Genomic DNA, 12,427 nt, shown 5'->3' with positions numbered 1-12,427 from the left:
CCTACCGCAGAAGTGAAGAGAAGCCATTCAGTTCTCAAGCGCCTGACTACAGCTGCTCTCCGATTCCTGCTGTGCGGCAGGAAACGAGTTAACACCCACGGCCAACGGAGCAGCTGGAATGGCAGTAGCCCTGGGGCAAGCGGTAATGCAGAGTCGGGCCTCATCCCCATGTCACGAAACGCTTCCTTGGTAAGCCCTTAGCACTGGGGCAGCTGGGTCTCTCTGGGCTGTTGCTGTGATGTAGGCACTAATGTTTCTAGGGCAGCTAACCTGACCAGACACAAAGTCCTGAATGAAAGCAAGGTTGACCTGGTTCCACCCCCGCCTAGGAGATTAGCTACTGTTGGGCTTCGCTTGGCTCTGTTGTGCCCAAGACTTCCTTCCAGCTGGCTAACCCTGTCCCTCGGTGCTCAGGCTTTTGACATTTTATCTCCATAATGATTGCCAGATTCCTGGCTAGCCAACTTCCCGGGCTGTCCACCAGACAGAGTAATTCCCCAATTAGCCACACCTTCACCCTGCTCCCATAAACAGCTGACCCTGCATCAGCCTCTCATTTCTCCAGCTCTCTGTGACCAGAACTGGGTTCCAGGAGAGCCACTGGAAGGCACCCTTAGATCATTGAGCCATCTGTCAAAAGCCCGGCCAGGTCTGGCTCCTCCTGTGGACCATGTTATGCCATGGCAGGCCCGTCTGCGGGAGTGTGACATAGCTCCTTAGCCCAGAGTATTGTGCCGGCTTGCAATGGAGAGGGATGAAAACCCAGCTTTATGTAAGGAGCCTATTCAGGAATATTGAGTGTGCTTCACATTGTCTGTTTAAAACAAGGAGCATGTGCACATATATATGTAGGTGTGTATGCAGTTATACACCTGCAGGAGGGAGTGCGGGGTGTGGGAGAGGGTGTGGTGTGCAAGAGGGGGCTCAGGGCAGGGGGTTGGGGTGCAGGAGGGGTACAGAGTGTGGGAGGGGCTCAGGGTAGGGGGTTGGGGTGCAGGAGGTATGCGGGAGGGGCTCAGGGCAGGGGGATGGGGTGCAGGAAGGGTGCGGGGTGTGGCAGGGGGCTCAGGACAGGAGGTTGGGGTGCAGGAGGGGTTCAGGGTGTGGGCTCTGACCCTGCGCCACTTACCTCAAGTAGCTCTGGGGTGGCAGCGGCGCGCGGCGGGGCTAAGGCAGGCTCCCTGCCTGCCCCGGCCCCGTGCCGCTCCCAGAAGTGGCCAGCATGTCCGGCAGTGGCTCCTGGGGGTGGGGTGGGGCAGGTGGCTCCGCCGCGCGCTGCCCTCGCCTGCTGGTATCACCCCTAAAGCTCCCATTGGCCACGATTCCCTATTCTCGGCCAATGGGAGCTCTGGGGGGCGGTGCCTGCAGGCGAGGGCAGTGCACGGAGCCCTCTGCCCCCTCTTCCAGGGGCTGCAGGGACGTGGTGCCAGCCGCTTCCGGGAGCGGCGCGGTGCCAGGGCAGGCAGGGAGCCTGCCTTAGCCCTGCTGCGCCATGGGGCTGGCAATCCTGCGGGCCAGGCTGAAAGCCCTGACGGGCTGGATCTGGCCCGCAGACCATAGTTTGCCCTCCCTTTTCTATGTCAAGAGGGTAGGGGAAGGCATCACAGAACAGAACACTGCTCCTGATTCTCACATTAAGCTTCATTTTGCAAATTTCAAAGCTATATTTTTAAACAAACAAGATAAATACCCCAATGTGTTTAAATAATGCTCAGGCTGTTCCGAAGCTGAGAAAGGTCAGGGACTTCAGAATAAAAACTGGGATTAAGTCTTTAACACAGCGCACTGTTCTTCCCCCACACTGGAATATATTAAAGGAAGAATATAGGAGCCTTAATTTTGAATGTGTTGGCTTTTGTCATTCCCATCACAACATTAACAGTATTCCCACATAATTTTGTGTATTTAATTTTACAATAGGCTGTGCCATTACGCACTGCCAGTAAATATTTGATCACTGCAGCTCCTCTAGGATTATTTTATCAAGAGTACAGATATTAAACTAGAAACCTTGTCATATCACTGCCTTTATATTTTCAGTTGGAGATTTGATTGACGGAAAATGAACTGTCTGGACTAGATCTAAAGTGTCTTTTCACTGAGCGCTCTAATGCCAGCGGCTACAGAAAAAAGGTACAGAGTCATCAGAAACGAATGCTTTGTTGGAGTTATGTAGCTTTTGTACTGCAGATTAATAATGTGAATCTACTAGGGGTCTCTTTCCAAGTGTAAAACAGAGATGGTCTTTTTGTATCTCATGCCATCTCTTCCCAGCCTTAAAAAACATCTTCCCATGTCTTCATGCAGTTTAATATCAGATGCTGCTTCACCAGCAGCTTAGAGACCTGAATTGAAGTTTTGCAATAGTAAGCACTTGACTTATCTAACCTATGAAATTTCTTTTTGGCAATAAAATGGATTGCGAGCTAGGACTGAATGTTCCTGCCTAGCTTGGAATATCAAGCCACTATAGACAAGTCAAGGTTTCGATTTATGGCCAGTTAAAGACACACTGGTAATGCTGTTTTAATGTTGTGAAATTGCTGTGAAATTGTCATGTGTCTAAAGAGCTTGGTGGTCCAGATCTATGGCTGTTCCCTGGACACCAGCACAAGTCAGAGGAGTAAGGACTAGAATGCCAATTCAGGAACGCACTTAAGCACAAGCTAAACTCGAATCAGATGTTTAAATTCCATGAAAGGCAAGTTATTTAACTAAGGGCTTTGCTGAAGGGGTGTTTCAGGATTTGGCTCTGGGGGGGAATCACCACTTTGGGCTGGTTAATTAGGTTCGCAATCCTGCAATTCCCCTCCAAGGCAGTTTGTGCCCAATACAGCCCTACAGCCGCTGACTGCCGGCATTCAGAATGACTTTCGCATTGGCCTGTCAGTGGGCACGAGAGGACGGCTTGTTCATGTTCTTTCCCACACCAGTGACAAACTCTGGCCACCAGTGTTAAATCACTGAGGCTTTGTGATGCAGTAGCAAAGTGCCACTGGGGGCTGGAACAATGTTTATAGTGTGGGTGCTGTGAGCCACGGAACCAAACTGTAAACCCTGGATATGATGGAGACCACTTCAAGCCAGGGGGTGCTGCTGCACCCCCCACCCCCCTAGTTCCAGCACCTACGGGTGCCACTGCAGAATTTCTAAGGATGTTGGAGAAGCCCGGTGAGAGCACAACCTGGAGCCGCTCGTTAGCCAGAGCAGGGCTCTCATTTGGCCTTCCAGCATGAACAGTGGCCGTACAGAAGGGGAAAATTTGGACACAGCAGACTATTATCTCAGCGGCATGGAAGGGATTTACATGGGTAACTCGGGCGTTCCTTCCATACATTCCCTGGGCGCTGAGGAGCGAATAGATTGTTCCAACATTTCACTTACAGGAAAGGTCAAAAGTTGTAGTTCTGTTAAACAAGCTCAATATATTCAATTAAAATATACTGGCATTTTCACCAGCTACTCACTGTCTTTGCAGTAGTTGTAATTAAACTGAACCTTATAGATGAAGGGAAATCTTTTAAGATGTGCTTCGATATTACGGTCTAGCGGACTGAGCCTGGGCCTGGAGGCCAGGATTTCCAAATTCTAATTCTAGCTCCGACACCGACTCACTGTGTGACCTTGCATGAGTCACTTAACCTCTCTGTCTCTCAGCTTCCCTGCCTCTAACAGGAGAATAACAACATTGACTTACCTCTTAGGGGTGTTGGACACAAGATTAACATGCACAGTGCTTTGAAGGTATGTAGCACCATGACATTGCCACACATAGTTAGTATGTATTATTGTCTTATTAACTACAATGACTTCCATAAGACTCTAGTTAAAGATTGCATTAGAGAGGGAGGAAGTTCTTGTGGTTGGAGACTCTGTAGCCTTGGCAAAGTCACTTGGGGCCAGATTCTTAAAGATCTTTCAGCAACTAAAGACCTGTAAACATCAGGGCCTTAATCTCTGTGCATCAGTCCCCGTCTGTCATAGACGGCTAATGCTCCTTTTCTCCACCTTCGTCCGTTTAGGTTGTCAGCTCTTTGGAGCAGAGGTGGTCTCTTCGTCTCTGTGTGTGCAGCATTTAGCACAGTGAAGCCTCAATGAGTAATAACGTGCTCCCTTGGCTACAGAGCAAAGCTTCTTTCTGAATACGCTGACGTGCTGAGCAACAACAGGGAATCCACGTGTTCCGTCCATGGCAACGCCATGTGCTTCCAGCTGCACTGGGCATGCACGGGGACCGTCGCAGTCAGCGTCCAAGGCAGCCACTGCCATGAAAAGGAGGTTAAGCAGTTCCAGGATAATAGGAGTAGCTTGCTCCAGCTATCGAGTTACTCTTGTTCTCCTAGAAGCCTGGCACATGTGTGCGCCATTGGCCATATTTAGCGACAGTGAAACCTCTGCAGGCTTTGCCAGCTGATGGTTGATTCTATCCATGTAAATATACGGCCCAAGCACTGTAGTATCTGAGTATCCTCCTCCCAATGCCCCGTGAGCAGCAAAGTGCGCTTACCCCCATTAGACACACAGGCACACTGAGGCACAAGGAAGATGAAGTGACTTAGCCAAGGTCACAGCGAGGGTCAGTGGCTGACCCAGGACTCGGTCCCAGATCTACTGAGTCCCAGTCTGGTGCCCCTCTCCTTCCCTCTGCTGCTGGGTGGCCTTTTGGCAACAAGTCAGTGGGCTCAGTCTAGTTCCTAGTGGAGACGTGTTCACATCACTTTAGTCCCTAGTGTGATTGGCACCAATTTCCACCTGTGTTGACAGCAGCAGCCAGGAGGCAGTGGGCTGACTGGAGAGCCCCAGATAATCCCAAGACATGGCCTCTCTAAAACAGGCACATGGATGTGCGGAGGGAAAGCTTGTCTGAGGGCTGGCCAGGCTCTGTCTGCTGTGCCGACGGGCAGCAGTGGGTAATGAATTGCACCGGACAATTTTTACAAGCAATACATTCACATTCAAAAAAATGTGCTCACAACTGCAGGGATTAAAGAGCAATCTCCAGTGAGGAGTTCTGCAAGGGTTAGCACCACGCGGCCAATGTTCCCTGGGAGATACTCAGCTAAAAGCCAAGCACACAGCTTAGAAAATTTTCTCCCGCAAGCCTGGAATGCAGACGAGGCCTAACAAAAGAGAGCAGCTCAAATTACAGAAAGGAAATAAAAATAATTACCTGAGACAAAATAACTCTTCTAATTACATACACAGCAGAACAATGTTGATGGGAAGTGTTGACACTCTTAGGGCTGATAGCAGGGAAATTGAGATCCTAGAAAATAACACGTCTTGAAGCATTACTAGTTTTGTGCAGAAGAAGGGTGGAGTCAGAAATCAGGTGTGCAGAGAGATGGGTGGCAAGAAATTAGAGGGTGCATGTGTAAAACCCCAAATGCTTGTTGTCAGGGGTCTCTCCGGCAGCTGCTGAACAAAAGGGCCTTTACAGAAGGGTCGCTAATAGGAAGCCACTAGCACCATTCTTTTCTTTTGTAACTTTTCAGGGCAGAGGGGCGCTCTCTCATGCCTGATTAAATCCAGCATAATTAGAGAGGCCAGTTTAGGCTCCTCTCCTTCCCTCTCTCTCTCCTTAATAGCCGGCATTTCCCCCTGGAGGTGTAAAACAAACCATGCATTTGTATTGTAATGACATTGCTAGTGGAGAGCCAATGATTGCCCTCTAGTGGCTAGACCCAGAACAGCTCAGCTGTGTCGTAGACCCTGTACTGCTAAAAAGACTTGAGCTCTAGCTAGGCGTTCCAGGCCTGCTATCGCTGTAAAGATCTGAATGGTCCCACTGTCGCTGCACAGTGACAACCAGGAACTCTGCGGTGACCAAGGATTTTACAAAGTCAGAGACGTGCAAAGAACAGGAGAAAAATCTACACAGAAAACATAAAACCAACATTAGATAAACTAATATGCAAACGTTACCCAGCAGCAACCTCACTAACGGCACGAGAGCGTAAACTTCACACTGGCTTCACATTGACACAGATGTTTGTGTCTCGGGTAAACGGGGCTTTGCAGCTGTCACACCGAATCTCAGACCCTCTCTCCAGTGTGGCTATTTCCATACGGCAGAGATCCGGTGTGCTGAAAGACGTCGACATGGAGGATTTATAAAGCACACAGCTCAACCCCCCAAGTGCTTGTTGAACAGAGCGGTGGCTAAAACCTGCTTCCTACAGTAGGTGAGCATGGTACTGTCTGCATGCTCGCCTGAAAGTGTGCTCCAAGCGTCGGCCCAATGTTGTGAGCCAATGCCTGATAAATGTCAGTGCAATAATGGACAAAGAAACAATCTCTTAGCCAGAACACTCCTCGGTGCCTGCTGCAGAGGGAAAATCACCTGATCCTCCCTCCCCCTGCCCCAGCACCCGGGTCAAAGCTTGGCAGGCTCCCTGGAGCAGCAGACGTGGTCCCTGAGTGTTCTGTGTCTACATACGCTTCAGCATCGGCGCCTTTTAGGTCAGGTTCAGGGCTCACCCGCCAACGAAACCAGAGATGGAAATTAAAGTTTCCACGAGCGCATACTCCCTCTGTGTGCATGCGTGTCTCCTTTGTAATGAGCCTCACTGGTCTGCAACCAACAGGGCTGCTGTCGCCACATGTAGCCGAGGCCTTAGAAATGGAAGGGCACAGCGCAGCAGAGGAAATAAAAAGGCAGAAGAATTTGAAGCGACGGATGCCACAGTGTGCACCAGGTTAGTCTCCAACCAATCAGCTGCTGGAGTATAACTTACAGGAGAGGAAAAAACAGGCTCAACCAAGAGCATAGCGGGTTTGGGGCTGGATTTTATTGGAAACACGAGTTGCTGGTGGCCGCTTTACCACCTCCCTAAGTGGAGAAATGCAAATCGTTTTGCCTTGTTTGCAAACTGGTGTTAATTGGAGTATTTAGGCACAACGGCTTCCTGCATTATTTTGCAGTAAAATAGGTACTAGTTCTCTTGTGCTGAACAATGGGCATTTGTCCTAGCAGGACAGATGGCCCCGTCCCTGGAACCTCCTATTTTTACACAGCCCATGTAAAGGCCAGAGACAATTACAAAAAGAACAGGAGTCCTTGTGGCACCTTAGAGACTAACACATTTATTCGAGCATAAACTTTCGTGGGCTACAGCCCACTTCTTCGGATGCATAGAATGGAACATGTAGTAAGAAGATATTTATACATACAGAGAACGTGAAAAGGTGGAAGTAGCCATGCCAACTGTAAGAGGCTAATTAATTAAGATGAGCTATTGCAATTACAGTTCCTGCATCCAGGGGCACTCAGGAGCTGCTCCCTCCGGCTGCTTATGAAAGGTGTAGCCATGAGTTGCCAAGCGAGCTTGCCAGGGGGCAGAGGGTGACAGGTAACAGCATCTTAAGGGAGCAGGAGGAGGGATTGTACCAATGTCGCTTGGTATTTATCTGGCCGCCATGACACAGCATCTGAGCCCCTCACCAATTTTAATGTATTTACCCTCACAGCACCCCTAGGAGGCAGGGCCGTAAATGAGGCCCAGAGACATTTGATGACTTGTCCAAGTCGCATAGGAAGTCTGTGGTAAAACAGAGACTGGATTCAGGGCCTCCTGAATCCTACTGCCCATCCTTCCCCGGAATGCAGATGTCCTCTGGGCCACTCCCTAAATGCCACAACTTGGCCTGGTGTTTCTAACCCTTTGTGACCAGCTGTTAGTGCCCCATCACAGCTTTGCCCTGGAAAAATCCTCCGATTCGCTGGATCTAAGGGATCGCCAGTGGCCTTTTAAGTCTAGCCATTTTAACTATGCTCCCTAAAGACCTATTACATTAATAAATAGAGTCTGGAAATAGCCGCAGCGTTGCTCCGTGGCCGAGGAACAATTGATTTCCGCGTGTGATAATGATAGCGGAGCAAGGTTTATATATAAAAACGCTCTCCCTACAATTCACCGGCGCTTGGACTGCCAGCTCCTGGGGAGGCCTGGAGGTAAGCAGATGAGCTCTCCAAAGTTATTTGGCAGGAGTGTAGTGAAAACTCTATTTCCCAACTGCTCTCCTTTAAGCAGACATGTTTTAATAAAACCCGTCTCGTGCAAGTCAGCTCCGCGTGGAGCAGAGATACAGAGACGAGCCCGCACCGCTTTGGTAATGAATGATAAGAAAAACACCAGCCTGCAGATTTAGAGGTGACGCACGCGTACAGCTGGCACTGTTACTCACGGTAGTGCTTTGAGTGTGTCTCTCTGGGGGGGGCGTGGGCGCCTCGTGAGCCCTCGGGTGGTGATTTCTAGCTAGCAGTCGCCGTTCGGCCCATGCACACACCCTGAACCTCCTCATGGCACACACGGAGGGTATATGAGGGTGAACCACCCTCAGTTCATTCTCTACTCAGTCATCCCCTAGGGAATCCCCACAGCAGCGGGGAAGGAGGGCGGGACACAGCGCGAAGCACTACCGTCACGTTTCCTTTTCCTTCGAGTGGCAGCTCTGAGGGTGCTCGGCGCCACCTGCCTTCTGAGTGAGATCCCTCGTGGGGTGGGAACAGGAGCCAGAACAGAAGCTAGTACCGCAGAGCCAAGCGCCACAGCAGACCTGACCGCAGGGAGGCGGGTGTAACGCGTTGCAAAACGTATGGCTTGACGACCAGGTAGCAGCTCGACCTCTCTCCAGTCCTGGCATGTTCTTCAAAACTGCAGGAAGTGTGGCCAGCGATGGGGCTGAAAACGCTCTGTGCTAACACTGTCAAACTAACTCGGAAGCAAAAGACAGAGAAGAGGCCTCGTATGCACACAGCAGCCACGCTTGGGCTGAGGTGGGAAAGAAGCCCTGAGGGCAGCTCAGCCCTGTAGATCATTGGTGTCTGCCGGGAGGAGGCACAGGGCATGTGCGTGGGCCGAACGGAGACGGCTAGCTAGAAATCTCCACTCCAGGGCTCGAGAGGCGCCCGCACCCCTGAAGGGGCGCCCCCCGATAGGGACACGACTCAAAGAAATATCACCTCCATTGTCTACATTGCTGAGTATCCCCGAGAAGTCTTTAATTGGAGAGCTAGCTACAGTGTGCACTGGTGGGTTGGATATTTCTCCCAGAATTGTTTGGCTTAACCTGCTGGGCCGTGCTTCCCTGTGAGAGGCTGGCACCGCGCTGCAGCCACTCCATGCTCAGGATCGACTCGTAAGTGGAGGAGGAAAAGCTATGGAAAAAGTCACCGGGAGCGGCGCTGGGCACAGAGACACCGGTCCCCACCATGTGCCAGGAACAGGGCCGGCTCTAGGCACCAGCAAACCACGCACGTGCTTGGGGCAGCACAATTTCAGGGGCGCACTCCGGACACTTCGGCAGTTGTGCTCCTGAAGGGGTTTGTTGTTTTTTTTTTGCTTGGGGCGGCAAAAAACCTAGAGCCGGCCCTGGCCACGAAGCAGCGCTCCAGCCCTGTGTCCCTGAGTGTGTGAATCGCAGCACGCGGCGCAGCTGCCAAAGGTTATCTGTTGAAAGGAGCGATTTGGGTGACGTCGTTTTCCTTCTGGCCACCCAAAGGCAGGCACAAAGCTGGCCAGAAGCCAACCGTTCACTCCGCTCCTCGGTGAGCATTGGCGGCAGATGAATTTTTCAGGACGCGCATTAAGAGCCACCGGCCATGATGCCAAAATACCCGCCCGAGAATGAGCAGCTGGTGTGTACGTGTACTCCTGGGGAAGAGCTGCTGTACGGTGCTGCTTCGCTCGTGCTCATGCTGGGCTGTTGAAAATACCCCTAAACCCATTGGCATCCCCTGCCTCTCCTGACAGGTGCACACGCACCTGCCCAGGCCCCGGCTGCCATCTTTTCTTGCAAGCAGATTAGCCAGTCAAATGTGCTGGCCTCTCTGTCCGAACGCGTGCACACGTGGCTCGTGTGCCACGGGGGAAATCTGCCATTTCTCGCTTTCTTCGCTAAAGGCAGCCCAATGACTGACGGGAGGACGTGACCAGCAAAGCGCCAGCCTGGGGCTGACAAGCTAACTGACAGTCCCATTGGTTTTAAAGACAATTTTGTATTTGGCTGAAGCTTCCTAAAGGGCGCTACCTTTTGGGGGGATTCTCTCGCTCCCATCATAAAATCATTTCCAAACAAGATGCAAAGGCAACCCCCGCCCGCTCCCACCCGGGGCTAAAATGTGCCTATCTGTCTATTCCATAGCTAAACGCTGGCAACTAGCCCAGGGTCTCGCCCGCTGTAAAAGACTGGGGTGAGGCTGTAACTGCTACAGCCCAGCACTGCTTTGGCCAACGAGTGCAGCCAACAGAACAAGGCCGAGAAATGTGACGCGACTACGTAGTGTGTCAGTGACTGGGGCCTGTCAGAGCCATACCTTGTCCAATATGCCTAGGGCAGCAGACACCCTGGAGCCCGATCTGCCAGCCTTGCTAACAGCCACTTCCAGCAGCGCTACCCGGGCAGGTCTAGCCTGACGGTTCCCTGGTAAGAGCTAGGGTGAGAGGGGAAACATGAGAAACGACTCTTAACCAATCTAAAGCTTTTGGCCCATTTTAGGCCAACTCTTTTGTGCACTGGTTTAACCCACCATGAATCTACAATAGGTGCTTTAGACATGTGCCCAGATCAGCCAGGAGCCAGCGTCTCACTCCATTTAACTATTTCCCCCCTTTATCTGGTAGCTGCTGTTCCCCACTGATCTAAATAGGTGCCATATTTAGGCACTTATAGAGAACAGACGTGCAGGCTCATCCTGGGGCAGTGTGAACGTCGTGCCGCACGGTCCCTGTTTTAAGGATGCAGGCAGTTGGCGAGGTAGTTTGCTGGCAGGGCGTGAGGATTCAGTAGGGGACTCCCAGGACCAAGGGTGCAGTGCACATGCTGACCCACACGGATTGCCTAACCTGGGTAAAACTCACCCTGGGGCAGGGGCCCAGCACAAGGCTTTCTGCACCACCTACGCCCCAGGCTGCAGTTTGGCTCCCATTGAACTCAGTGGGGAAAAGACCCTGCACAGGCGCTCTCTGCACTGGGCTGAAATGCATCTGAAATGCCTACTGTGGAAAGCATCTTTCGAGTGGCACTAAATGCGAAGCCAAAGGATAGTGAGAGATTACCTGGCTTTACAGGACTCAGAAATTTCTCTGATCGCTGACCCCTGTCAGGGAAACAGCAACAGCAGCCGTCCCCAGAGGCCGGAGCTCTCTACTAATAAAAAGCCCTTTAACAACAGTCAAAGCCGGCTCTGATCTCCTGTAACTGGCTGATTAGAGGTGACACACCACAACCTAGCATTTGATTTTTGTCACCCCCGTTTTGACGCACCCCCTCCTTTAACAAACATAGAGTTACGTAAATGTCGGTGGAACTATTTGTCCTCCCCATATACGTCATGGCAAAACTGCCTCAATTCCCCCCAGTTATCCCAGATCTGAGCCCACTGACACAAACATTTCCTCCACTGGCTAAGGAGGATTGAGCCAGACAACGGTTTTGCATTCATTCCACGATGAGCACAAGAAAGTAGCACTTTGCAGGCGTCTCATTTAGCAACAGTTCTGGCTGCCTAACGCTGCCATGCAATGCCTTCTTCACAGCCACCCTTAATGAGCATGGCGGCCCCACTTTTAGCTTTATGTAGAAAAGCTTAATTCTCTGGTTCCAGCTCAATAGTGAAATTATTAATAGACATACATCAGCTACAATTAAAATTGTGCCAATGACTTATTCTGTGCCTCAAGGCAGCGCAGGGGATATTAAGACCCAATCATTAATATTAAGTTAATGCTTTTTCTGACACCTTTTAAAGAAACAGGGTAATACTGCAGCACAGAGAACAGTCGATTAGTATGTGCAGCGCTGCAAGCTATTATCTAAACCCAACTTTCAGAGTTATAAAAACTGCATATTTGTTAGCAATGGCATGACAAATCTGTGGTTATTAGAGCCACTCTACCAAGACTAGAAAAATCCTGAATAAACTGCAATAGGTCAACGCTTTGCCAGAAATATCAGCTGAATCAGGAGGCTGAGGTTTCATCTCATTGGAACATTACTCATTATATGCACAAGAGAGCTCTACATCAGCAGAAAGCTGTGCATTATTTAGAGAGGCTCCCAGCTAGGAACGGCACATGTTTCACTAACTTCCACTCATTGGAACGTCAGTCTTTGTATCGTTATTACTCTTCTGCGCTTTGAACCAGCAAAGCAGAAGCGTGAGACTGATTTTGTCCCGTAATGCTAGGGGGTCAGCACAATCTTTCCCGGACAAAACACTGCAATCAATGGAACGTCTCGGCAGCGAGTAGTTTGCTAAATAAGTGATATTTGACACTAGTCGTGAATTGGCTGCAATAAAGAGCAGTAATATTTTCCACCTACTTCTGACTCTCATGGTTGGGAAAGTGTTCTTATAAATGAGGGAACGTGACGGCTATGTTAAACGGTGATCAGTGCTATCAGCTTTGTGCTAAAGAGCAAA

Source organism: Terrapene carolina, unplaced genomic scaffold (genome assembly GCF_002925995.2).
Source record: "Terrapene carolina triunguis isolate 2854851 unplaced genomic scaffold, T_m_triunguis-2.0 Scaffold89, whole genome shotgun sequence".
NCBI classification, from domain to species: domain Eukaryota; kingdom Metazoa; phylum Chordata; order Testudines; family Emydidae; genus Terrapene; species Terrapene triunguis.
Note: the sequence above shows the minus strand (reverse complement) of the source record.